Raw genomic sequence first — 25,186 nt, forward strand, 5'->3', positions numbered from 1 at the left:
GTTCTGGGCTCTCTGAAACCCTACATTATGACCTTGTTTAGTGGGGGATAATCTTAAACTAGTATTCAATTTACTTTACTTTCCTTCTAATTCTTGTTTCCCTGGGAATCTCCCCCATTGAGGCGAAGGATTCCATTACTTCAGGGGGAGGACAGAATATGGTCTAGGACAAAGAAGACGTTGTTCAGCTTTTGACTTTCAAAACAAGCCCTTGAAGCATGTTTCAGAGACCAGAATTAGCCCAGGCCTTCACTCAAAAGAGGCAGGCTTTGTTAGAAGAAAAATGATTGTGGATTCCAAGGAGGCAGATCTCAGAAGGCCTGGTATATATTGTGTAGTAAGCCATGCAGGAAGGAGGAAATACCTTCCTGGGATGGAGCATGGAGCTTGTAGAGATTAGGAGGAGACTAGAGCTAAATGAATGGGTGGCTGAGATCCCCCACTTCAGGAGAGTGGAGGAGAATCTGCTTGCAGAGAGCACCCATACCTTGCATTTGGTCTGGAACCCTGGAAGGAAACTACCTGTAGTGTACTCTACAGGGGGGCGTGTTTAGTCAGAAGCAAGCCCTCTCAATTCTCCAAAGCCTGCATGTGGCATAGGAGCGATCCCACAGGCCTGTAGGCCCCCTCAGGCACATGTGGAGGTGCAGAGGGAGCTGGGAGGCAGAATGAAGGCGGCACAGAGTGAACTGTGCAGTCTCACTCCTGGAGACTGGTTGGGTTCAATCTACCAGTCACATCAGCAGAATCAGGCCAACACCCAAAGACAAAGGGATGAAACATCCCAGGGACGCCAGTGAGGGCATGGAGGGCAGTGCCTAGACTAGGTCCTCTCCCCATCCTGCTAACCTGGGGTGGGGGCAGAAGGGCAAGGGAAAAGAACACAGCCCTGAGAGGCAGTTTAGAGAAGTTTAATTTGACTAATTGCCCTAAAGCAACTAAGAATTTTAAATCTGAAGAGATTAAGTTATCTTGAAGTGGCGAGATTGTTTTTGTTACTATCATCAGAAATGCAGTGGTCATGATCAATTTGAATTAAACACTGGAGAAATGAAGTAACATTTTTAAAAAGTATTTATTCATTGGGGTGCCTGGGTGGCTCAGTTGAGCGTCTGACTTCGGCTCAGGTCATGATTTCCCGGTTGGTGGGTTCAAGCCCCGAGTCAGGCTCTGTGCTGACAGCTCAGAGCCTGGAGCCTGTTTCGGATTCTGTGTCTGCCCCTCCCATGCTCATGCTCTGTCTCTCAATAATAAATAAACGTTAAAAAATTTTTAAATAAAAAAAAAGTATTTATTTAGGAAGCTCTAGGCCCAACATGGGGTGGGAACTCATGACCCTGAGATCAAGAGTTGCATGCTCCAGTGACTGAGCCAGCCAGGTGTCCTTAAGTAACATTTTTTTGTGTGTGTACAGCTGAGTAATAAGTGTAAATTTCACTCCTGCCACATTGCATCTGAGCTGTATTTTATCTTGATGATGATGATGATGGTAACAATGATGGCAGCATATTCACTGGCTTGTATTCTTAGAGTATGCTTTTTCTTTTGAGTAAATCATGTCTTCGCATACGTGTATTAGGTTCACTTTGGGCAAGAAGTGGGAAGATCTGCCCTCTCAAGGAGCAGGCTTGTCTACCAGATTTTCCCAAATGTACTGGGGATTTGGGCTTCCTGTTTTTAGCTTGTGGCAGTTCTTCTGAGTGCCCTGGAAGGGAGGACTTCAGTTGCCAGGGAGACTCATTTCAGTGGAAATTATTAGAATTTCAGGACTTTCTTTAATCAATTTACTGTGATACTGGAGACTAGAAGAGAAGATTTACTGGGTGTGATCCTTCAGTTCCATATTTTAAAGGAATCAGGGTGAATACTAGAGATTGTATTCAATCTCTGATTATCATGGGAGAAACTCTTCACTTTTATTCAGTCCTCATGTACTAAATAAAGCATGAATATATGGAGGGATTCATTTTCGAGTATAACTCATAAGTAGTTACCAGAACACTAAATGGGGGGGGGGGGTGGGCGCAGAAACCACTTAGCTCTTTTTAATTATGTCTCATCCCAACTTGACATTCGTACAAGGATGATGCTACCTTTAAGAAGATGTTTTAAAACCTGCTGTTTCTTGAAATGCCTAGTAATTTGAGAAGGGAAATCTTTAGTCTTGCTTTAAAAAGTGTGTATTTGGTGGTGTGTTGAGGATGTTGCTTATATACTTTTCTACTAGAAAATTATGGTGGCACTTTGAGCACATCTTCTCAAAATATACACGCATCTCATATTTTTCCTCATCTGTCAGTGGGAGCCAAGAGAACTCGAGATGTGGGATCATAACATTGTGGAAAGGAGTCACTAAAATAATCAATACTATAGAATTTTTAAAGGTTAATTTATTAACTGATACCATGTTTGGACCTTTGAAATGGTTCTATTCAAAATCGGAAAAATAAAATTTCTAAAACTTAAAAACATGTCCATGTACATTAGAAGAAAAAAACGTTTTTATACTGAGTAAGCATTAAAAAGAACATATGACCATAATTATTTGGGGTATACATTCACTCTAGTCAGTTTCTAGCTATATGTCTCTAATACCCGTGTCACATATTTTTTATGAAGAGTGAACTGTTTTAAATGTTCTCATAGACTTGCCTCTAGTCGTCTTCAAAGTTGTGTCTTATAGTCACTATGTGAAATTGTTACTGTCATCAGTTGGCGTTCATGGTATACATCAAAATATTTTTTTCGCAGAGAAAATAGTTCTTTCTACCGATGCACATGAGCTCAGAGCAAATTCTGCTAAATGGAGGCTTTCCTCGGGCTAACTTTTTACGTGTTGAAATGTGTTAATATTTTAGCCCAAATATTTTCACAGGTCTTTTACCCTCAGGATTTTTATCGTTAATAAATATTTTTACAAAACTCATGAAAATAAATTCCTCTGTGGTCCTTTTGAATGTCTTGTCACATTTAGATGACACAAATTGTAGATCTTCATAATTTCGCTCCATTCTGGTTCCTAATATAAATGTATCCAATTAAAACTAGGAGCACCATCAAAACATCACCTCAAGTCGAGATCCTTCAACACATCATAATACAATTTCAGAATTAAATCTTGGACACTGTTTAGTCCCTCCTTTGCTTTGTCGGGATAAATTTCAACATCTTCCTTTTTGCAAGCCTTGTTTTCAATAACTGCAATTGGCTAAAAGCTTTAAAGAACTGAAGTGTTTTGGCGCTTCATTCACTGCTTTAATGAAAGATTTCCAACTGTTTTGGAACAGAACGCACCCAAACTTTACAGGATTCATCTATCATACCATTATGCAACAACTAGGTTGATTTAGAGAATCGTTTCTCAAACATTTTTTTCTTTTTTTGGTTAAAGTTTATTTATTTTGAGAGAGAGAGAACGAGCATGAGCAGGGGAGGAGCAGAGAGAAAAGGGAGAGAGAGAATCGCAAGCTCCAACTCACAAGGCTCAGGGGGCTCGAACTTACAAAATGTGAGATCATGACCTGAGCTAAAATCAAGAGTCAGACGCTTAACTGACTTAGCTACCCAGGAGCCCCTCAAACATTTTTTCTAAAACTTGGTTGCTGATGACAGGTGGCAAAGTAAAAGGCACATATTATTGTGCTGAAATGTTAATAATATTCACAAAACACTTTGTCACAAAAATTTGGTAGTTATGTTTTCCTATTATTTGTCAATTTCTACATCTGTAGTTTTTTTTTTTTTTTTTTGCATTTGGTAGGATATAGCCACTTATTTGAATGCAGTTATGAGTTATGCATATGCATACGCAATTCCAAGTGACTTTCTGTTCCATAGGTTTCTTGATTTAGTAAGGGCAGTTGTTTTTTAGCATTATAAAATTTATGTGTGTATTTCTCTGCAAAAACAAATAATTTCCTCTCTCATGTTAAGCTTTTTTTTTTTTTTAAGTTTTATTTATTCATTTTTGAGAGAAAGAGCATGGGAGGGGCAGAGGGAGAGAATCCCAAGCAGTCTCTGCTGCCAGCAGAAAGCCCAATGCAGGGCTTGAATCCATGAACCATGAGACCATGACCTGCGCTGAAATCAAGAGTCAGATGCTTAACCGACTGAGCCACCCAGGCGCCCCTCTCATGTTAAACTTTTTACAACTTACAGTGGCATTCACAGTAACAGGAGATGTTTCACCTGTGACAGAATGAACTTCCACAAGATTTATTTGATCTCAGGAAATAGATGGAAAAAAAAAATCAAACCATTGTTGGAAATGATTTTTTCTACTTAAACCACTGGTTAATACTACCTAAAACTGGAATCATTTAACTGTTAAATTTCTTTTCTTTTGCTAATGAAGCCAACACATTAAAAGCTATCACTTCGCTTTTCATATATGTACTTATTTACTCAGAAATAAGCAGAATCAACTTAGAATAGCAAGCATTTGATCTAAAAGAAAAGTCATACTTCCTAGAGTGCTATGTTAGTGAACCTTCTATAGCAGCATGTGTTAGATTGTCATCCTCGGACACAACCTTATTACAATAGTGATTAACATTTGAAGTAGTTGCTGATCTGTGCTTCTGTAGATTTGTGGCTGTGGTTTATGGAGTGAGTGATATCACTGTGGCTCCCATGGTGGATAATGAATATTAACCAGCAGTTTGTATGTGTTAACATTCCATCATCAGCTTTCTCGAAAAGTAGAAATACAGTACTTAATTTTTCACTAAATTTGCCATGTTTTCCTTTTTGTTTCATTATCGCCAAAAGGCACATTACGAAGTGAATTAGAATAGCCATCGATAAATGACAAGAACACTGTAATGAAAGCATTTACACCATTCTTGAGAAGGGCCATGTCCTGAATATATTTCATGTACACCTAACCTGTAATCTTCTGTTTCTCACTGACCCTTGTGATGGGTGTCTTGTGCAACTCTAGCTGCAGCATGGCTCACAGCACAACTGATCACTGCATCCAGCGTCTGCCAGGGGCACTGCCCTCTGAGACTGGGAGGAGTTGGCTGCCCTGAGCTGCTCATGTCCAAGTGTTCTTTATTTTATTGGTGAGCATCCTGTCTATTTTCCTTGAGAGGGAGGTGTTTACTTAGGCCAAGATTGGAAAAGGACAGGAAAAGAGATGGATTGTCGTTGGTCACCTTTCAGAAAATTCTCTTCACCTTGAGATTATCTCACCCACTGGCAGGCAAGTCTATCTATGGCAGAAGCTGGAAATGCAAATCCAATCTTGGTACATTTTTTTTTTTTTTTCCAACGTTTATTTATTTTTGGGACAGAGAGAGACAGAGCATGAACGGGGGAGGGGCAGAGAGAGAGGGAGACACAGAATCGGAAACAGGCTCCAGGCTCTGAGTCATCAGCCCAGAGCCTGATGCAGGGCTCGAACTCACGGACCGCGAGATCGTGACCTGGCTGAAGTCGGACGCTCAACCGACTGCGCCACCCAGGCGCCCCCAATCTTGGTACATTTTGATGCAACTAATAATAATACTTGGCTTAAAAATGAATCATTTACACAAATGTTTAATCTGACGAGTGCCCAGGACAGTAGATATCATCTAGCATTTTCACAGAGGAGCCAAGGTGCAAAGTCACCCTAATTAGACATCACATTTCTCCATCTGCTTTGTATTGCCCTCTTTCGTTGGGACGATTCTGGTAACATTACTGCTCTGCGCTCCTCTACTGTTGACTTCCAATCCCACTTCCCACATAGCTGAGTGAGCTTTTAAAAATCTATGTGAGATCATGTTGCTGGGGAACACCACTCAATTATCTTCCTATTTGCAGTGAGAATAAAATCCGGCTCTTCACCAAGGCCCAGGAGGCCTTTTATGCTCCCACCCTTGCCCAGTTGGCTCCACCAGATTTTCAGCTTCCAGGGGACCCATATCTTGCCTGTTTCCTTTGCCAACATGGCACATGAAAGCTGCTCAGTGTATTATCTCAGAGAAATAAATATGGTCTACTTTGTGTTAATGAAAGGAAAAAAGAAAGAGTGTCTTGCTAATCTGTGACAATAGGGAAAAGCAAGTGTAAATCTCTATGTCCTAAGTATTATTTCCCTCTCTTAAAACAAAATTGGACAGCAGCAGGTATCACAGGACTAAATCCTTGTCATTAGCAGAGGTGTTATCATGCCTACAAACCTTCTGATTCTACAGTTTCCCAGCCCCACCCCATCGAGAGAAGTGAGTGTGCCTCACAGGGAATCTATTGTTTTCACCAACATTAGATGGGAGATTTTGTTGTAATTACTCTTGGTGTACAAGAGGAGGAAAGGTGCTTCACTGGTTGACTTGGGGGAAACTGGACCATATGATGGTGGTGGATGAATACCTCGAAGTCACAATTTTGAGATCTTGTGGTGTTCTTACACAACTGCTGTCTATGGGATCGCTTTTTAAAACATGCTACTGTTCAGTTTTTATCATGAATGCCTTTCCAAGGACAGTGAGTGGTTTTACACACTATGACATTGTTTCCATGGCAACTAATGTATTTTAGCAAAGAGAGACTGCTAGAAGTAGGCTAAAAAGGACAAATACAGAAATGGCACAGTGTAAAATGTGGGGCAATGTGTGTTGTAGTAAAGATCTTCCCCCCTCCCCGACTTCTTGTTTAAGAAAACCAGCGTAACTAGATCTTAACTTCTTCACTCTTAATAATAAAATTTTTACTGCACCCAATACTGTCTAGTATTTTGCTGACATAATTGCTTTAGTTGGTACTTGGGTTTTTTTTGTTTGTTTATTCTAACATGATGCTCATTCTGTCATCACATTTGTGATTTCATCCATTTTTAAGATTAAGTTATTTTCACCTTGCATTCTCACGTAGAGACCACCTCGTTGCTGTGCTGCCCTTTAGTGCAGTGTTTCTTGAGAGGGTTGTCTACACCACCTGTCTCTACACAGTGTTTGTTTAAAAAAAATCAAAGCCATTCCCCTCAGACTTCCACCCCACTGCTTGATCGAGTTGGTCACACCCTCGTCCTCCAAGGCTATTACAATTACCTCTTTTGTTTGTTTGGAAGCTAACATGTATAATTATACATTTCAAATAATTCTACAAAAAAATGAAGCCACATCTATTAACATTACATAAAACCAAGGGATCATGTTACTCTGCTTTGTGCATCTGAATGGGCTTGGATTATTTTGTTACATGATAATAAGCCCCCTCCCCCATGCTCTTAAATAACCCCAAGGGGCGGATAGCAGCCAATTTCCTATTTAATATTAAGAGAAACCAAGGGCTGGATCTTATGACTTAAACAGATAGCAAACCAGTCTATGGGCCGGATTATACCCTTGTTTATTATGTTTCATTAGGCCACATGAGGCATTTTAAAAATTAAATGAACATTTTTAAATGGGGCATTTTTGTATAAAAACTGAGATTCCCTGTTTCTTTTGAAAAAAATTGGAAGGTCTGACAAAACCAAGCCTGTGTTCTTGCATGACAGCAGCCTCAGGGCTCTTCAGCTCACCCAAGCCCCACCTCACCTGCTTCATTCATTTGTTTTACCTGCCTGGCCTCATGGGTTATTTAATGTCACCCTTCCTGCACCCCTGCCCCCACCCAGTCACAGAACAAATAAATAACAGAGCTAGAGATAGAACTGGATCCAACCCAGACGCCTGAGTAGCGCAGTTGGTTGAGCGTCCGACTTTGGCTCAGGTCATGATCTTGCAGCTTGTGGGTTCACACCCCACATCGGGCTCTGTGCTGACAGCTCAGAGCTGGAGCCTGCTTTGGATTCTGTGTCTCCATTTCTCTCTGCTCCTTCCCTGCTCATGTTCCGTCTCTCTCTCTCTCTCTCTCAAAAATAAACATTAAAAGACTAAAAAAAAAAAGACAAAGCAAAACTGAATCCAACCACTTCTTCCCTGGCTATGGACCAAAATTCTGTGTTTTAGAGAGTAATTCATAGGTCCGTGGTGAGAAGCATCCTTAGGTGATGTAGCCTCCCTTTTGTGCCTTACTACTTGAAATAGATCCTGCAATTAATTTTACTAGGTACATTGTTCATATTGAGGGTACCCTGCCCCCCACTGTTTGCCTGTATGCAAAATAAGTTGTATGTGCCGTCAGTTGTGACATGCAAGTTGGAGGTGCTGTAGTAGCGGTTAACATTTACATAAGCATAGAAATACTGGCCAGAAGGGGAAAGTTCCAACATCATAACAGGGGTTCCAGATTTTCCAGATTTTTCATTGAGCGTATATTACCTTTTCAGTGAAGTAAATCAATGTTTGTATAAAAGAAATAAGAATGAGATTATATGACAAAGTACATCTTCCTAGCATAGGATACCCAAAGGCGATCCCCAGCCACCTCTACTGTCCTCTCCCAGGCTAGACCCTTTCCTTTAAACTCTTCAGGAGTCTTGACCTGTCACCAACATTGTCAAGGCCCTCTGCTCTTAACCATTGTGCACATGGACACCATTGTGTCACTGTGCCTTTACCAGGGTGGGAGGGAGGTAAGATGGGAGGTTAGCTTTTAACCTTGTTAAAAGGTTCATGTGTGGAGAAGGACGCGGGAGAATGAGGTAGGGCCAGAGTGAATGGCTAAAGGAAAATACATTTTTCCTGGGGAAACCAGGCAATGAGGAATACCCCACAACAAAGGGCCTTGTCTGAGCTGGCTCCTGTCTCCGGGGCCTGCCCCAGCTGTTGGGCACACAGAAGATTGTGGTGACCTTGAGCGTAGATGGTCCCAAACACTGCACTGCGTGTCTGTGTGCAGCTGTGAAGGCCTCAGGAAGCCCACTGAGAGAGTGGGCCTGTTCCCAGGCTGCAGGCAGGGAGCCAGGGGCCGCCCCTTCACCGGGGAACATTGAGGAGCTTCTGTGTACGCTCTGTGTGTGTCTTAGCTTTCTTTGGAATTGTGGCAGAGTCTGGCCCTGCCTGGTCTTTTTTGTGCCTTGGATCCTAAGTTAATAACCAAAGGAGTAGTGCCCCCGTCGACACACTTGATATGGAAGTTGCTGTCAAATGGCCATTTTATCCTCGGTGCCACTGACATCACACCACGTACAGTTCTGAGGTTCTCACTTTAGTTTGACTGAATACAGCAATGATCGTTGGAGCAGAAAGAAGGCATTCAGATGTGAATAGATGTGTCGAGTAGCATGCAGATGTTTTTTGGCAGGTCGATGAATATTTTAAATCTTTTGCAAGTAGTAAGAAGGGTTGAATTGGAAATAGAGAAGATTCTGTGGCAAGAGAAAAGTAGATTTCATTTCTCTCTCAATCTTCTTTTTCTTGAAATAATCAAACAAAACCCAGAACCATGATTTAAGTCTTGGATTTGTCATATCCCTCAAGTCTCCTTCTTCCCACAGGAGTTGTGGTTATGACTCTAACATATTGAGCGTCAGTTTCTCAGTCATATTTTTTAAGTGGAAAGGAAACACTGGCTAATATTAAAAATAATAGCAGAATCTCCAGATTGGATCTTTGTCACTTATTTATAGCTAAAGACACAGGATGAAATTGAAAGAAAGGTCAGCTTCTGGTTATCTATGTGGCATGTGCGGTATGTGGGCACACCCTGCATTTCTGTCCTCCAGCCCTCCCCCCAACACACACCCCTACCCTACGTGCAGCTTGAGTCAGCTCTATTGGTCAGTTCTTCATCAGTCACTATGTCACCGGCTCTCTTCACCCTTCACCCCTCCATCAGCAGAGCTGAAGCCCCTGTTGGGCTGAGCGCTGCTCTGGAGCAGGGAAGACCAGGACGCAGGAACTGAGTAAGGTGCTGTAAGAACACAGAGGAAAGGAAATCTAGTTCTGCACGGAAGTGGGACCAGAGGAAAACAGGAGTGAAAAGGTGTTTTTGTCCTGGGCCCTGACAGCTAATTAGGAGAAAACTATACTTACCCAGCAGAGTTGGTGAGATCAGAATGACGGTGCTTAGTCCTGTGCCAGGAAGATGCTGGGGGCTGTATCTGTTTTCCTCCCCCTTCCTGGGATAGAGGCGTGTAGAAAATACACTGGTAAGTGCAGGAGTATGCCTCTCACAGGCTGACTTCTTAGCTGGCCTCTGCCTCAGTTTCCCACCTTTCTCCCACCATCCTACCTCCACACTCGTAAGTCCCTCTCTGCCCTGTAGGACTACTAAGCCTCTTGCCATTCTCTGAACATGTGGCTGACACCCCCTTTGGTTCTGTTTATTCTTGTGCCTACACTGTCTGGTTGTAAGGTCCCTGTGGTGGGTACCAGGGGGGACGTCCCCTGGGCATTTGGAAATGGGAGAGCAGGGAGTTGGGGGGCTACAGGAATGGCTGCATCAAGAGAACTCAAAGTCAAAGCCTTCTCAGTTTTAGTTTTAGTTTTAGTCTTTCCTCTAAAAACGAAGGTCTCTGTGTATTCTCCCAAAGATAGAGGATTTGATCTGATCTAAATAGTTGGGAGTAGTTCATTTTTGGCCAAGGTCTCATGCTTTGGCTTTCATTCCTGCAGGCGGTCACACATTTGCAACATTCATGGATCAGCCTTTTCCGCTTGGGAATCTGGGTCACTTCAGTCATGTTTCTCAAATAAAACATTAGCACTGCTTCAGCAGGAAGAATAAAAGCATGGAAAATGCCCTAATGGCCACAAACCCACGATTGAATACAAAGTCAACTATTGAAAATGTCTGTATAACTATATATGTATATCGGTCTATACGCAGACACACACACACACACAGAAGAGGAGGGAGGTCTCTTTTGCCTTAAGCTTTGAAAATTTAAAACTTGAATATTCCAAAAATTTATATTTAGAATAACGATAAAATAGAATAATTGGTCAATTTTTAAAGAATGATTTTTTTATGTAAGACATTTAAATAAAAGGTACTTCTGTTTCACTTAAACATTTGATGACAAAATTTATTCTCAGCTTTGCAGAAGCACACCCTTTAAGACAGACATAACTGGTTTTAAAATCAAATGCCACTCTTCATCCTAGCAAGGTTGTCCTGTGAATTTTACTTTTTGGCAATTTTATTTCACCAAACCATATCCTCTTTGAAACAATGGAGCTGATGCCTAAAAATATCTCAGGCTGTGCTTGCTGGGAGGCTTTGAAGTTAAAGCTGTGACATCCTTCTGGTTTATGGCTGCAGGATGATGCATGTATGTATTGTCTTTGTTAATTAACTCCATCTGTTTTGTAAGCCTGAAAAAGAAATTGGATGAAGCTGCATATATGTATGGATGGATAACATTCCTTTTGCAGTAGTTAGCTAGCAGCTCCAAACAGGTTTTCAGTTTTCCTTTTGCTACCAGTTGCTAAAGTGCCATGGAACTAAGGCTCATTTTTTTTTTAATTTTTTTTACGGTTTATTTGTTTATTTAGAGACAGCATGAGTGGGGTAGGAGGAGGAGAGAGGGAGAGAGGATTCCAAACAGGCTCTGTGCTGTCTGTGCAGAGCCCAACGTGGGGTTTGAACTCGAATCATGAGATCATGACCTGAGCCGAGAGTCGGACGTTTAACTGAGCTACCCAGGCGCCCCACTAAGGCTCATTCTGGAAGAGCTTGCTGTTGAACGGGGTATCTCATGTGGTTGCACTCGTGCTGTATGCATGAGAGAGGTTAAGTTTCGTTACTACTTTGGGAAAGGGTAGTGATTCTGCAGGTGTTTCTTTTTCTGTGTTGGATGAAGGAATCTTCCACCTTGCAAACAGAAAAATTCCGTTCTGTAAATTAGAATGACAGCCTTCCTAAACTTCTTTGGGGAAGTGTTCAAGAATGGAAGTCAGACTTCCACTGTATATCTGTTCCCTTTGGTGAAAAGTTCTCCCGATTCTGAATTACTCTTTGCTGATGATAGGGAGGCTAGTTAACATTTTTAGACAATGGGGATTCCCATTTTTTACAGCTCAGCAGTGTCTGCATCCCTAGTGGGTTAGCCAGGAGAAAGGCACATATTGACTCGTGGCATCTCCTTGCTTAGGACAAGACAGCGTGTCAGAAGCAAGGAAGAGATGGGGTGATGTGGGTTGCTAAGGTACGGGCTGTAGTGGCATGCTCATTAGCACATTCTCTCCCCGCAACCTCGTGCTGGTTCTCCTGCATGTCTGCAGTCAGTTCATGATTTGAATACCCATCTGCGGAAGACAATATAGGAGTTTCTCATGCTCTTCCCCATGGTCATTTTTTCTTTCCTTCATTCTGAGTCATCTTTGATTAAACAAAACAAAGATGTTACTGTTAATTATGCATTCTTTGCAAAAATTCTTTTGTGTGTGTTGGGGGGAGGGGTGGTTTTGATGGGGATAGTAATTTATGATGGCAGTCTTTTAAACCATGGACCAGGATGCTAAGAATCATAATGACAAAAAGTGTGAGTCTCTACTAAGAGGAAAAATTGTTGCTGCCTTTTTATTCACATTCCTCAAACCTTTTACTTTCTGCCCTAACATATTGTTGTCAACGTAATTCCATTCAACCATTTTGATTCTTTATCATCATACTAAAACTGAAGCTTTGTTCCAACAGCTAAAATTGCAAATAATAAGCAAGGAACTGTAATATTGGCAGGTTACAGGCAGAGTGCATGAGCAAACTGGAAAGGTGCCATCCCGCTCCTGGCACTTTCAAGATTAATGTGAAGTGGGCAGGGGTGCCACAGAATCAGCACTCTACTTTGCCAGGGGTTGGCACAAGGTTCTAAGGTATTCCTGGGGCCTAAGTTCCGTGGACAAGTCGGTGCAGGCTGCTGGGTTGGCACATCTCCCAGAGAGGGGAACTCCAGCTGATGGGAAAGAGGGGCCATCCTAAGAAGGCTGTTTTGACAGTGAGGCCCACCCACAGTCAGACAAGAAGTGGGGCACATGTGGGTTGGGGGCTAAGGGAAGATTTAAGCCAAGAGGTGAGCTGAACAAGATCTTGGAAGACTCCTTTTTTTAATGTTTCCCAACTATGGATGACCTATAGGCACTGGAAAGAAGGTGTGTGTGTGCGTGCGTGCGTGTGTAAGACCTCCATCTGTATCTTTCCTGGCTTCAGAAAGTTAAAATCTCATGTTGGCTTCCTTTGATGGTACAGGGCCAGCTCTTTGCAGTTGCAGGCAGGTGTTTGTGGCAACTGTGACATAGCAACAATTGTGTGAACGAGAGAAAAGTTGTGGGCAAATTGATTGTCTGCAGCAAATGGAAATTCTATGGTGGTACTTTGTGGGAGGTTTATAGGAAAAGAGCGCTCCGTTCTCTTTTGATGTCTATTTTTTTTTTCTTCTACAGTTTTTGAAGAAGCAGGATGCTGATTTAGACGTGGAAAAAGTAAGTTGACAAGTTTTGCACTGAGAGCACATGACTTGTGCGTTAGAAAGCATGTCCCATTGGGACCCTAGACTCGGTGACTCTGAACTGACGATTGTGACTCTTGAGTCTGTAGGTTTCTAAGAGAGGTTGAGTTGGAGATGGAGCGAGCTGGTATGTGAAATAGAAAGTCTTGCCTCACTTAGGTGAATCTACTATTTTCTCCCTTCTCTTGGTTGTAACACTCAGTTTTGATAATTACGGGAACATGTGTTTTAGCTAGAAGATGTACCTCCTTACCCTAGAAATAGGATGGAACAGGTGTCCTGTGTCTGATGAGCCTTCAGGGGCTGCTGAGGGGTGGGTGGCACTCTGTCTTCAGCCTGGTTTAGAAAGGTCCCCTTCAGTCCATCTGGTTTTGGTTTTTCTCCCCTCTGAGATGACTGCTACTTTCCTCTGCCCTAGTTGTACCTTCGAATTACAGTCACTGTGTCACAGGTCATTCTTTCATTCACTTACCATTTTTTTGATGCCCGCTGGGTGTTAGACACCATGCTGGAATCTGTTGAGACAAAAATGAATTCGACAGACAAGTACACAGGCAATTATTGTACAGTGTGATACAACTGTGTGGAAGGGGCTTTGCCTCTGGGAGTGCAGAGTGAGGCCAGGCCATCCAGAAAAGCTCCCTGATGAAGGGCATGTGTGAAGGAGCCACGCACTCTGTTTCTGTAAACGCTGGTTGAGTCTTCTCTGCTTGTACTTCTCTCGTCTCCCAGAGGCCTTGGGTTTCCAAGAAAGGCTGGACCTAAACAGGCCTCACTAGCTACCCGTGGGATCCTTTGCTGCCCTAATCTCCCCTACCCAATCACATTGCCTTGGGTGTAATTTTTCAGCAGGTCTGCGTTACATTCTTCCATCCCCTGACCATTCAGGGGCTCTACTTCATCATCTAAGAATGACTTGGGGTTCTCGTTTTAAATTTGTGTGTAAGACAGGTTCTTCTCCCTGAACTAGAGCCATTCTGTATTCAGTCAGTGTACCTTTAAGTTGAGGAAGTATACTGACTGAAACCTTATTCTAGAACAATTATGAGCAACCCCTGACCTCTGACCCGTGTAGCCCCCTACTTTCTACAGAATGGCCTGTGATCAGTGGTGGCCTTTTCAGCTCATACAAACCAACGTGACTCAGGGAAATTGAAAGGCTCTACTCAGGGCTAGATTGGAGGGGAGCCTTCTTGAAATCCTGGTGTGCTTGCGTTTTGGCTGTGGAAGCCAGGGGCTGGCAAAGGCACTCCGTAAGTGGGGTGGGGGGTCAGCATTGCGGCCCTCCTGGGCCACAGAGCCTTTGGGTACCAGGAGCCACCTCAGGGTGGTGTAGTGCAGACCAGCTATACTAGCCAGAAACCTGGGGGACAGTTTAAGAGATGCCTGGAGCTATTCCAGGTTTTAGGGCTTGCCCTGCCTTGTGCCACCCAAGCGGAGGTGAATCCCGGAGGGCCAGCGAATGGAGGAGGTGGGTCTGTTAATTCTGTTCTCAGTACATCCCGATGCCAGGCAGACAAGAGGGCTCAGTAAATGGGGTGGGAAGTCCCGAGTGGTATGAATTAGGTTCTCACTTTGGCTCTGCTGTTCACTTGGTCTAAGACCTTAGGCAAATCTTCTCTCCTATGTGAGCCTCATTTTTCTCATTAGTAACATGGTCCCTTTTCCAGGATCAAGTAAAATTCTTCATTTTTTAACTTAAAAACACAAACCACACATACTTGTTTTCTGACTTGGACTTTGTACCAAAAAGGATAAAGGGCTGTTAGCCACGAGTCTGAAGGATGCTTAATAAGGCCCACCGGGGTTTGGGAGCTCCTTGAAGGCACAGCCTTGTCTGTTGAATGTACCCTCAAGCACAACACTGGCAGCAGTGAGCATCTGATGAAGGAGTGAGCAGTGTGATGGACCCTGCCGTGTGAGTTGGGTGTTTGTAAGTACTGCTGGAATTCAGAATGAGAGAAGCTAAAAGCGAGGTGGGAAATGCTTCTTGGACTGCGTGAATTTGAGCTGCATGCAGAGGACTCTGCCTTTTGTACCCTCTCGGTCATGTAGCTAATGACCTGGAAAACACTTAACCACCCTAGGGGAGTTCACTATTTTAAAAGTTCTAATTCAAAAGTTCCAATTCCAGAATTTTTTCTAATGCTGATAGAAGGCTGCTGAGCACAGATGTATAAACTGTTCTTTTTGCTTGTGTTTATGTATCTGCCAAGAAGAATCTAGAATAGAGTGTACCTCCATTGTATAATTAAGTGATATCTGCTGGCCAACCCAAGAAAGAAAAATTACAGAAGTCATGGTGTGTTTTTTTTCTAAATGTATTTTTGAGTTTTCTCTTTCAGTTGAACATTTATGTGAAGATAGAACTATGAATGGAAAATATGCTTTATCTTGATGTGTCAAAGCTCAAAGCTAAATCAACATGAAGTCTGTAATTATTATGATCTATGGTTTATTGAGCATTTACTACATACTGAGTGCTTTCTATGCATCACACTTGACCATTACAGCACTCTTGTGAGGCAGCCATATCCCTTACCATGAGTTGCTTGAGGCACCATGGTAATAGTAAGGGTCCTAATCATATCTGTTTCCAGAGCTGCTTTTTCTCATACCCTACCTTACCTTGGAAGTGATACTATTTGAGACAATATATTTGTGTGACCTCTTTTTAAGAAGTCTTGTGAGTAACGAAAAAGCAGTGTTACCTTCTAGAGGAGTCTTCCATGACACTCTCTCCCATTCTAGATGGGGTTGCCCTGCTACCATGCACTTCTTCATAGCTATTGTTGTATAGTTATTTGTGCAATAACTGTCTGGTATCTGTGTTCCTATTGAATTGTAAATTCTGTCAGGTCTGAATTCTTTCATGTGCCAAACCTAATGCCTGGTTTCTAGACTGCCCTCTTAAAAGGTTGACTACAGGCATGAATGAATGACACATAACCAAATTAGGGGGTAATAAGAGTCCTTGAAAGCCACTTTGGTAACTGGCAGAGTAAAAAAATCTGTGTATTCCAGAAATCGCATTTCTCTTCTCCATCTCTAGGTTCTATCTTGGAAACCATGCTTGTTAATAGCATTATATGGAGATAAGACTTCCTTGGCTTTCTCTTCAAAAATACAAAGTCTCAGGCAGACAAGTGAATAGATAGTTCTTAAGAGTGAAGTCTCCGTGCAAGCAAAGACAGTCAAAAGATAAAAGAGGGAGGAGCATTAAGAGCACAAGGGAACCAGTAATACTGTTTTTGTTTTTGTTTTTGCAGAGAATCTTCTTGAATTATTAAGGGATGCACTTCCAAGTTTCGTTTACATAAAGCACTGATTTGAATATATACAGTTTATCTTCTAAAAGTAAAACCCATACTCAACTGAATTTTAAAGAATGTGTAATCAGGTTATGTCAGAAGGACAAAAATGTACTTTTTAAAAAGAAAAACTGATTAAATTGGCTTATCTTTTTTGGTAATTTAAATCATGATTTAAATGGCTTTGATTAAAATAACATCCACTTTGCTCCTAATGACTTTCAAAGGGCTAAGGAGAGAGGTTTTATTTCCACATTTCCTGCATGGCCTTTGTTCTGCACAATTGAAGGTGTTTTGGCACTTGCCTTGAGAGAGACGTCCTTTCTGTAGTTTCAGTGAGACCAAGAATTCCTGTCTTGCTATTCCACTGTTTGCAGGGTTTAGATAACTGCCTTCAGGCCACAAATATGGCCACAAATACTGCTGTCTGTTTGATAGAGTGGCCTCCCCAAGTAAAAATTGTCATGCAAAAGAAAAGAAAGTAGAATGCTTTAGAACATGTCCTTCTCCCCAGTGAATTCCTTGAAATGTGTTTATCTGTAAATGTAGAATGTACATAGAAGTTGCTCCATTTTTCAATATTTCTTTTGTTTTAATAAGTCCCAAGAGAAGTCATAACAATATCCTAGGTTCTTATTGTGGAGCTAATAGTTTTTGTAAAAAAAAACAAAAAACAAAAAAAACCCAAAGTGATTCTAAACAATTGAGGGTTCAAAATTTGAGACTGCATCTGGAACCAAGCTTTAAAGCCATGTGTATGCAATTCCTACATAGCTGGTTGAGAAGAGTGGAAAGATTAATTAATACAAGATTCTTCTTTAGTAAGAGGAATAGGACTTCCAGGCGCCAACAGGTCAGCTGTGCTTGCGTGGGGAGTCCCAAGGCTTGAGAATGCTGGTCGCTGGGAAGGCATGAGGATGCGTCTTCAGGGAGAACGTATGCGTATGGGGGAGGCGTCAGGGTGTAGCGTCTCACTGTGCACGGTTTCGATAAGGAGGCAGAAAGAGTAAAGAGGAAGAGGGAAGAACAGCCATCAGGAGAACTTCCTGCCCTCTGTAGAAGCCATTGCTTCCTGAATGGAGTGGGAGGGCTCCTTAAGTGGGTGTGGGGACTGGAGAGGGCAGCCCAGGTGTACAGATGGGACCCTCCCCCTCTTTGGCCTTCTCTGATCCACACTCTTAGGGTTGCCAGCCCCAGGGCCTATGGGATGCCCAGTTGGCTCCCATAGCCATGCCTTGCCCCAGCCTCCATACAGATTGACCCATTCTCTTGGAGGAGATTGGGCATGGGGAAAGACCAGCCTCTCTATGCCCAAGGAAAGGCTGGAGGTGACCAGGGATCAGGAAAAGGGAATGGCTTGGGTGCGAGGGAGGGGGTTGTTTGGGAGGGAGGAACTTGCACAGAGTTCTCTTTTAGGTTGAAGAGCAAACAGTTTTAGTCGTGCACCAAAAGCAGTTGTTATGCATCACCCATGATAACTGACCAACTTTCTTTTATGTAAATCTCTGGCTTGTAAAACTGCCGCTGTAGAAGAAACAACACGCCCTCTGCCAATTTGAATTTCCAAGATCACAAAAGATCTTTCTTGCTAGACATTATGAACTCAGGCAGGCAGTGATGACCATTGGGAGAGCTACAGATAAAAAAAATTTATGTTGTGATTCAAGGAAAGAGTTCAAACATTAGGGTTGAATTGTCTAGCCTTGGATGCAGAACACATAATTCATTTGTCCCTTGAACATGGATAAACACCCGGGGGCTCACCAGTGTCCTAGGCCACATGTTCTCTTCCTCAGTTGCCCTGTTTTACATGTGAGGGAAATGCAGCTCAACAGAAGTGACATGATTTGCCCAAAGACTCACATCAAGAAGTGACAGGATCCACAAGTGGCACTCAGACCTGGAGCACCCTTCTGTTTCCACTCCACAGTGGATGTTCTCTTGTACTGAAGCCCAAAAGAGCAGAAGACAAATGAATCATCACCAGCCTCGTGTAATTTAACTGGTAATTTCATACGCATCTTTCATTTTCTCTTCTCTAAATTTAAAGGACTTTCACCCTTATGTGTGGTTTTAAAAATAGGAACGATGTTTTGATCAAAAAGAAATTAGAAACTTAAAGGGGAACCGCCTCTTTAAACCTGACCTGGTCCCACCAGGTGGTGCCTGTGGGGTGACAGCCTGAGAGTGACTTCATTTTCTTGTCCTCATCTTAGTAGCATTCATCATCTGCAAGGGGGGAGCCGGACACTGCTGGGAGAAAAGCAGCCCGCATTACAATGGAGAAGCAAGACCGCCCCCCCCCCCAACAACTCTGTAGGCTTTCTCCTGTAGCCGAGAGGGGCTGCATAATCTCTTGTCCTGCAGCCAGGCCTGCTGGGTAGAGGCTGGAATCATTTGGTTGTCTGCCTTTTGCATAGACATACTGTCTGCTGCAGTCTCCTGTGGAGGAGACATTATTAGTAAAATATGTGTAAAGAATGGCTTAGAAGATACCTTTGTCACTGCCCCTAAACACTTTTAAAAGCAGAGCTGCACCTGTTTTGAGATAGTATGGAATAGGCCATCAAAAATACGTAAAAATTCAAGCTTTGCCCTTAAAGAAGGTTATTACTGCCCACACTGGGCTACAACAAAAGTTCAAGCAGAAAACCTTAGTATTAGTTTGCTGTGGCTGCTGTAGCAGGTGACCCCAAACTTGATGGCTTAAAACCACAGACTTATTCTGTCATGATTTTAGGAGTCAGAGTCCACTATTGGGGTATCAGGGGTGCATCCTCTCCAGACGCTTTGGAGGAACCCCACTGCTTGCCTCTTTCAGCTCCTGGTGTCTACAGGCATTCCCTTGACTTGGGGCCACATCACTCCAGTCTCTGCCTCCGCCTTCAAATTGTCTTCTTCTGTGTGTGTCTGTGTCACATCTCCCATGCATCCCACTTGTAAGGATGCCTGTGATGGCTTTTAGAACTCACTGGATAATCCAGGATAAACTGCTCCTCCCAGGATCCTTAACTTTATCATACTCTATCATGCTGTGTGAGGGGACAGTCACAGATTGCAGGGATTGGGAAGTGAATGTCTTGGGGAAGAGAAGTGGACATTTTTCTGCCTCTGTCTTCCCTTTGACAATTTGTACATTTTTCATTTCCTGAAACATAAAGCTTATTACCACTGGTTTCACACATTATTTCAGTGGGGTTGATTTTCCTAGAAGGGGCCCCTCAGGAGACCTAAGAGCCCATCTGGTCTCCCAGGCCTCAGAACAGGCAAAGCCATGCCTATCTTCTTTCTCAGATTGGGGTTGATGTAAGGATGAAGAATCATGGGCTCTGAGAGCTGGGAGGAGCCTTCAAAATCATAGCCTTCCAGTCTTAGGGGGAGACTGAGGCCCAAGATACAGGGTCACTCAAGTCAGGAGCGGAGATGGGACCAGCACTTACTGCTTCAGTCCACCTCTTCCGCTGCTGACCCCAAGCTGTCTCGCCGTATAAGCCCCTCAGCCATCCTTCATGTGGCAGCTTGAAGCACCTGAGAACTCCATCCCTGCAAATCCCCCCTTTTCTCGGCCAGCAGCCCTGGTTCTTACAAGTACTCACATTACTTAATATCAGAAATCCCGTTGTTCTGGTTACACCCCCCTGGAGGTATCTCCTTTGTATCATTGTCTCTCTAAGAACATAGCTCTCAGACACGAACAGTACTTCTGAGGTAACTTGCCCAGCATAGGGTAAGGGCTGTACCCCTGACTGTTGGATCTTGTGAGATGCACGTGTTTTCTGCATCATTATGTGTTACCCTTAGGCGAATCAAGGTCACATCTCCACTCTGTTGCACTTCCGGCTTGCACTGAACGTGGGTTCAACAAAAATCCTTAAGACTTTAAAATACGAATTGCTTCCAACCTCTACCTTTTGCCCCTACCAGATAGAAGAGCCGAGTTTCTATCAGTAGCGGTATGGGATCAGCTTGGGACCCTGAGTAGATTCCAGATAGGGATTCACAGAACAGATACATCCACAGGCTGGGGCATGCTCATGGAGGTGTGACCAGCAGCAAACAGGGGGCACTTAGGACATAGACAGTTAGGTGAGGCATAAAACTGGAGAAAGTCTTCCATCAGTGGCAGTCTAGGTGGACAGATGTCTGGCAGAGGAACTGGCCAGCTGAGCAGGCCAAGGGGTAGATAGGAGCACTGGTGTACAGGGATGAGACTCCAGCCAGGAAGCTGATGAAGAGTTGAGTCCAGAAAGACGAGTTAGAGTCCACTGCCAAAACAGGGGAGGGCCCAAGACAGGAGCTTGAGACCAGAGAGTAAAAGGAAGCCCCCGGTCTGAAGTCAAGAGTCACAGGACTGATGTGTATCTGAGGCCTGGAGCTTCACCCACTCAGAGCCTGGGGTCAGGGGCCCATGGCAGAACTTGTGAATAGGGCTGAGTCGTCCCAGCTAAGCAGATTAGAGGGTGTAGGGCAGGCGATGACCCCCTCCTATATATGCACAAATGATTTTTTACCATTAAAAGTAGGGCTTTATCTCTGTTAATTCTTTGCGTTCTTTTTTGGTTGTTGTTTTGGTCAGTTTTGGCAGTATTCCAGCCTGTTGAAATGTTTTCAGATCTCTGTTCATTCCTCTCATTAATTGTCCCCTCAGCCGTGAATTATTTGTGATCCCCTTAAGCACATCTCGATGAAAACGTTACCAGGGATAAACCTACAAAGCCCCACTGTGCAAGGACCTCCCTCCAAGCCAGTGTTGCTCTTCTGTGATGTTAGCACCCCTGGGTGTGGTTGCTCAGTTACCTCTGAGGCCCTCAAACTGAACTGTCACTTGGCCCAGAGTTTCCCTTCTCACTCAGCTATGCTTTGAATGACTGACTGTCAGATGCTTTGCTGACATCCAGGTACTCTGTGTCTATAATCTACTCTGACGGTCCTGTGAAAATGCCCTGAGATAGGGCAGTGCCTCAGGAAGGGAGAGTTGGTAGGGTGCTTGGTTATTCACAGCTTTGAGGGCGGAGGTCCCCGCTTGTTCTCACTGATGTCAGCGGGTGTCAGTCCTGAGCCCTGCTTTCCGTAACACACTTGTGGGTGTTAGCCTGTGGGTGATTCTTGAGGTGAGACCAGAAGCCCGAATTCAGATGTGGAGCCCTAATGTTTGTTTCTAGGGTTAGCCTCTACTAAAGAGGCCTCCTTTGCCGATTATGTGGTCTGCGAAGAGCAGGCCCCACTGTCGGGTGCATAAGGCTGCTTCTTGGAAGATGTAGGGGTGTTCATTAAGTTGTGAAACATACCACGACTGAGTGTAGTCCGTGTCTAAAGTGAAGGAAGGGAAGTGGGATGCCCTGTGGATCGTTTGTGTTAACAGAAGAAGGGGGTGAGACAACAATTCATCTATTTGCATAGTCCTTCCACATAAGACTGCCAAAACCAAGTGAGGTGGTTTCAGGGTCAGTCACAAGGCAGCATGATGTAGTGGAAAGAGTGTGTGGGCCTCAGGGGCCTGAGTAAGTCCTGCTGTGCCACCGAAGAGCCGTGTGATGCTGGCTGCGCAGGAGGCAGATGGTCGAGGGAAGAGGTGCAACAGTTGGTGAGTGTCTGAGGGGGGCCGCGGGGCGCAGGTAGGGTGACACAGGAGGGTCCCAGATGGGAGTGAGCAACGTCTTTTTGTCGTCCCCTCTTTCTTCCGGGCAGTACCGGCCAAGGATCGGGTCACTTCCAGGTGTGACATGGGGCAGAGACTTGGGCTAGAAGAATGGGCCAGGGAAGCCCCATTTCTTTCCACGACATTATTTTTTCTACTGCTCTTCATCAAGACTTAGTGCCACAGTAATTTAAAACAGATGGGACCTGTGTGTGTGTGTGTGTGTGTGTATGCGTGCATGCATGTTGGGGAGATGATTTTGTTGATCTTTGGAGGAATGTTCTGAAAAGTAGTCCTAAACAGGTGGTATGGGAAGCAGTAGTTTAAAAAACTTTGCCTATTATACAGTTGTTAAATAAGGGAGAAAAACATTGTTTCCTTTACCAGAGAGGTGCATCAGGGTGATGCTTATTGCAAAAAAGTAAATTTGATCATTGGGAAAAGTTTGAACAGCCCTCAGGTACTGAACATGAAATAACTTGTGAAACCTACTCACAAAGTTTGGAAGTCCTCACGGTGATCCACAGTGAAGTTTTAGGGATGGGAGAGGCCTCACTGACAAAATGTCAGGAGTGCTGTTTTTCATGTATGACCCATGAATTGGAAGAACAAAAAGACTTTTGACAGTTACCATAATATTTACTGTATTTTCTCATATTTGGTATTAATAAATATTGGCTACTAGCCAATCATGTAACTTTAAAAAAATTTTTTTAAATGTTTATTTATTTTTGAGAGAGAGAGACAGAGCGCAGGCAGGGGAGGGGCAGAGAGAGAGAAGGAGACACAGAATCCGAAGCAGGTTCCAGGCTCCCAACTGTCAGCACAGAGCCTGACGTGGGGCTCGAACTCATGAACCGTGAGATCATGACCTGCGCCAAAGTTGGACGCTTAACTGACTGAGCCACCCAGGTGCCCCGTAACTTCTTTCTTCTATTTTTACAGTGGCTTAGAGGAAAATATAGCTAGGCTTCCATGTTCTCTAGGTAGTAAATGAAACAACAAGACGTTATGTAATGTTTTTCGAAGGAAAAAGCTTCAGAAACAATTTCAGAGCCAACAGGGTAAGATGTATCAAGACAGGAAAAAGCACTTGTTTTTTTTTTTGTTGTTGTTGTTGTTGTTTTGTTTTTTGGTTTTTGTTTTTTCGGGTTTTTTTTTTTAAATAGGCTTTACTTTTTTGAGCAGTTCACAGTAAAATTGAAGGGAAAGCCCAGAGATTTCCCATATATGCCTGCCCCCACACATGCACAGTGTCCCCTACTGTCAACATCCCCACCAGAGTGGTACAGTTGTTATAGTTGATAAACCTACATAGACACATCATTATCACCCCAAGTCCATAGTTTACATTAGGGTTCACTCTTGGTGTTATATGCTCTATGGGCTTGGATAAATGTACAATCATGTGTAGTCACCATTAGACTGAGTATTTTCACTTCCTTAACAATCCTCTGTGCTCTGCCTGTCCATCCTTCCCTTGCCCCTAACTTCTGGCAACCAGTGATCTTTATTTACTGTGTCTGTGGTTGGGCTTTTACAGAATGTCATGTATTTGGAATCCTACACTATGTAGCCTTTTCAGATTGATTTCTTTCACTTAGTTATATGCATTTAAATTCTCTCCATGTCTTTTCATGGCTTGGTAGCCCATGTCTTTTTAACACTGAATAATATTCTATTGTCTGGATATACCACAGTTTATTTATCCATTCACCTCCTGTAGAACATTTTGGCTGCTTCTAAATTTTGGCAATTATGAATAAAGACACTCTATAAACATCTGTGTAGAGGTTTTTGCATAGACGTAAGTTTTCAGCTCCTTTGGGTAAATACCATAGAGCATGATTAAAATCACTTGCTCTTTTGGGAGCGTGGGGAGGGTAGGTGATGGGTATTGAAGAGGGCATCTTTTGGGATGAGCACTGGGTGTTGTATGGAAACCAATTTGACAATAAATTTCATATATTTAAAAAAATATAAAAATTAAAAAATTTAAAAAAATAAAATAAAATCACTTGCTCTTTGACCATTAAAAACATTTTTAAAAAACTCAAGCTCTCTCTCTGCCCCTCTCTTGCTCATGCTGTCTGTCTCTCTCAAAAATATATAAACATTAAAAATTTTTTTTAAATTACTTGCTCTTTGTTGGAATATAGAAATTGTTTTATATTTTCTTTTGGGGGCAAAAGCCCAAATCACTGCGTGCCATCGGCTTGTTTGTATGTAAATTTAGGCAGCCGGTATTTTACCTGATGCTTTAACCCATAAGTATCCATTGCTGTATCTCTATTCAAATTCGAGTGGCGAATGACAGAGTTTTGTGTTTTCTCTTATATCACTGTATCTCCTGGCTCCATGATTATTGAAAGCTCTCTTTGCCCAAATTGATGGACTTGGGCCAACTCTGATGCTTTTCTCCAAAGGGCCTCTTTTTTTTTTGTTTCTCTTTTCCCACAATCAGATCTGAGTCAGGTTGTTACCTTTCACTTTGGAATCCCCTTTGCTGGCTTGGAAGTTCAGACCTGTGTTTCAGTTCCAATGTTTATTGCTGAATTCAGCATCTGCTGTTGAGACATCCACGGAGCTCGGCCTCCTGACTGTATCATAGTGTCGTGCCCCTCATGGGCTGAGGGTAGGGTTTGCTTCACGGTATCCCAGCACCTCTTTGCATAAACCAACCTTTCCTGACTTTTCTTGTGATTTTTTTTCATAATCATTCCTCACCTATCATGTTTTCTGTGATCAAATGAAAATTGTCCCATTAAGGTGAAAATGGAGATTTTTTTTTTTTAATGTTACAGTACAGATGGTATGAAACATTTCTGAAGAAAATCAAGTCTCCTAAACTCAGATCTCTAGGACAGTGGTTAAAATTTAGGTATTTTTTTCCACAAGTAGTCTACTTAA

General features: G+C 43.0%; 1 protein-coding gene across 5 annotated transcripts in view; it reads left to right on the forward strand.

Moving 5' to 3' along the window:
- FYN (FYN proto-oncogene, Src family tyrosine kinase) overlaps positions 1-25,186 on the forward strand; it is a 214,260-nt gene that overhangs the window by 14,920 nt on the left and 174,154 nt on the right. For 3 of the 5 annotated variants that reach the window (XM_047102530.1, XM_047102533.1, XM_047102534.1), the window contains exon 2: positions 13,263-13,301. The exons of 1 other annotated variant lie outside the window; for it this stretch is intronic. The gene's annotated coding sequence lies outside the window, so the exon portion shown is untranslated. Of the gene's footprint in view, positions 1-13,262; positions 13,302-21,897; positions 22,223-25,186 lie in introns of those variants that run through there. One more of the 5 variants, XM_047102532.1, reaches the window with a different exon arrangement.

Source organism: Lynx rufus, unplaced genomic scaffold (genome assembly GCF_022079265.1).
Source record: "Lynx rufus isolate CCGP_SWC_20201006 ecotype Redwood Valley unplaced genomic scaffold, mLynRuf1.p SCAF_6, whole genome shotgun sequence".
Classification (NCBI taxonomy): Eukaryota; Metazoa; Chordata; class Mammalia; order Carnivora; family Felidae; genus Lynx; species Lynx rufus.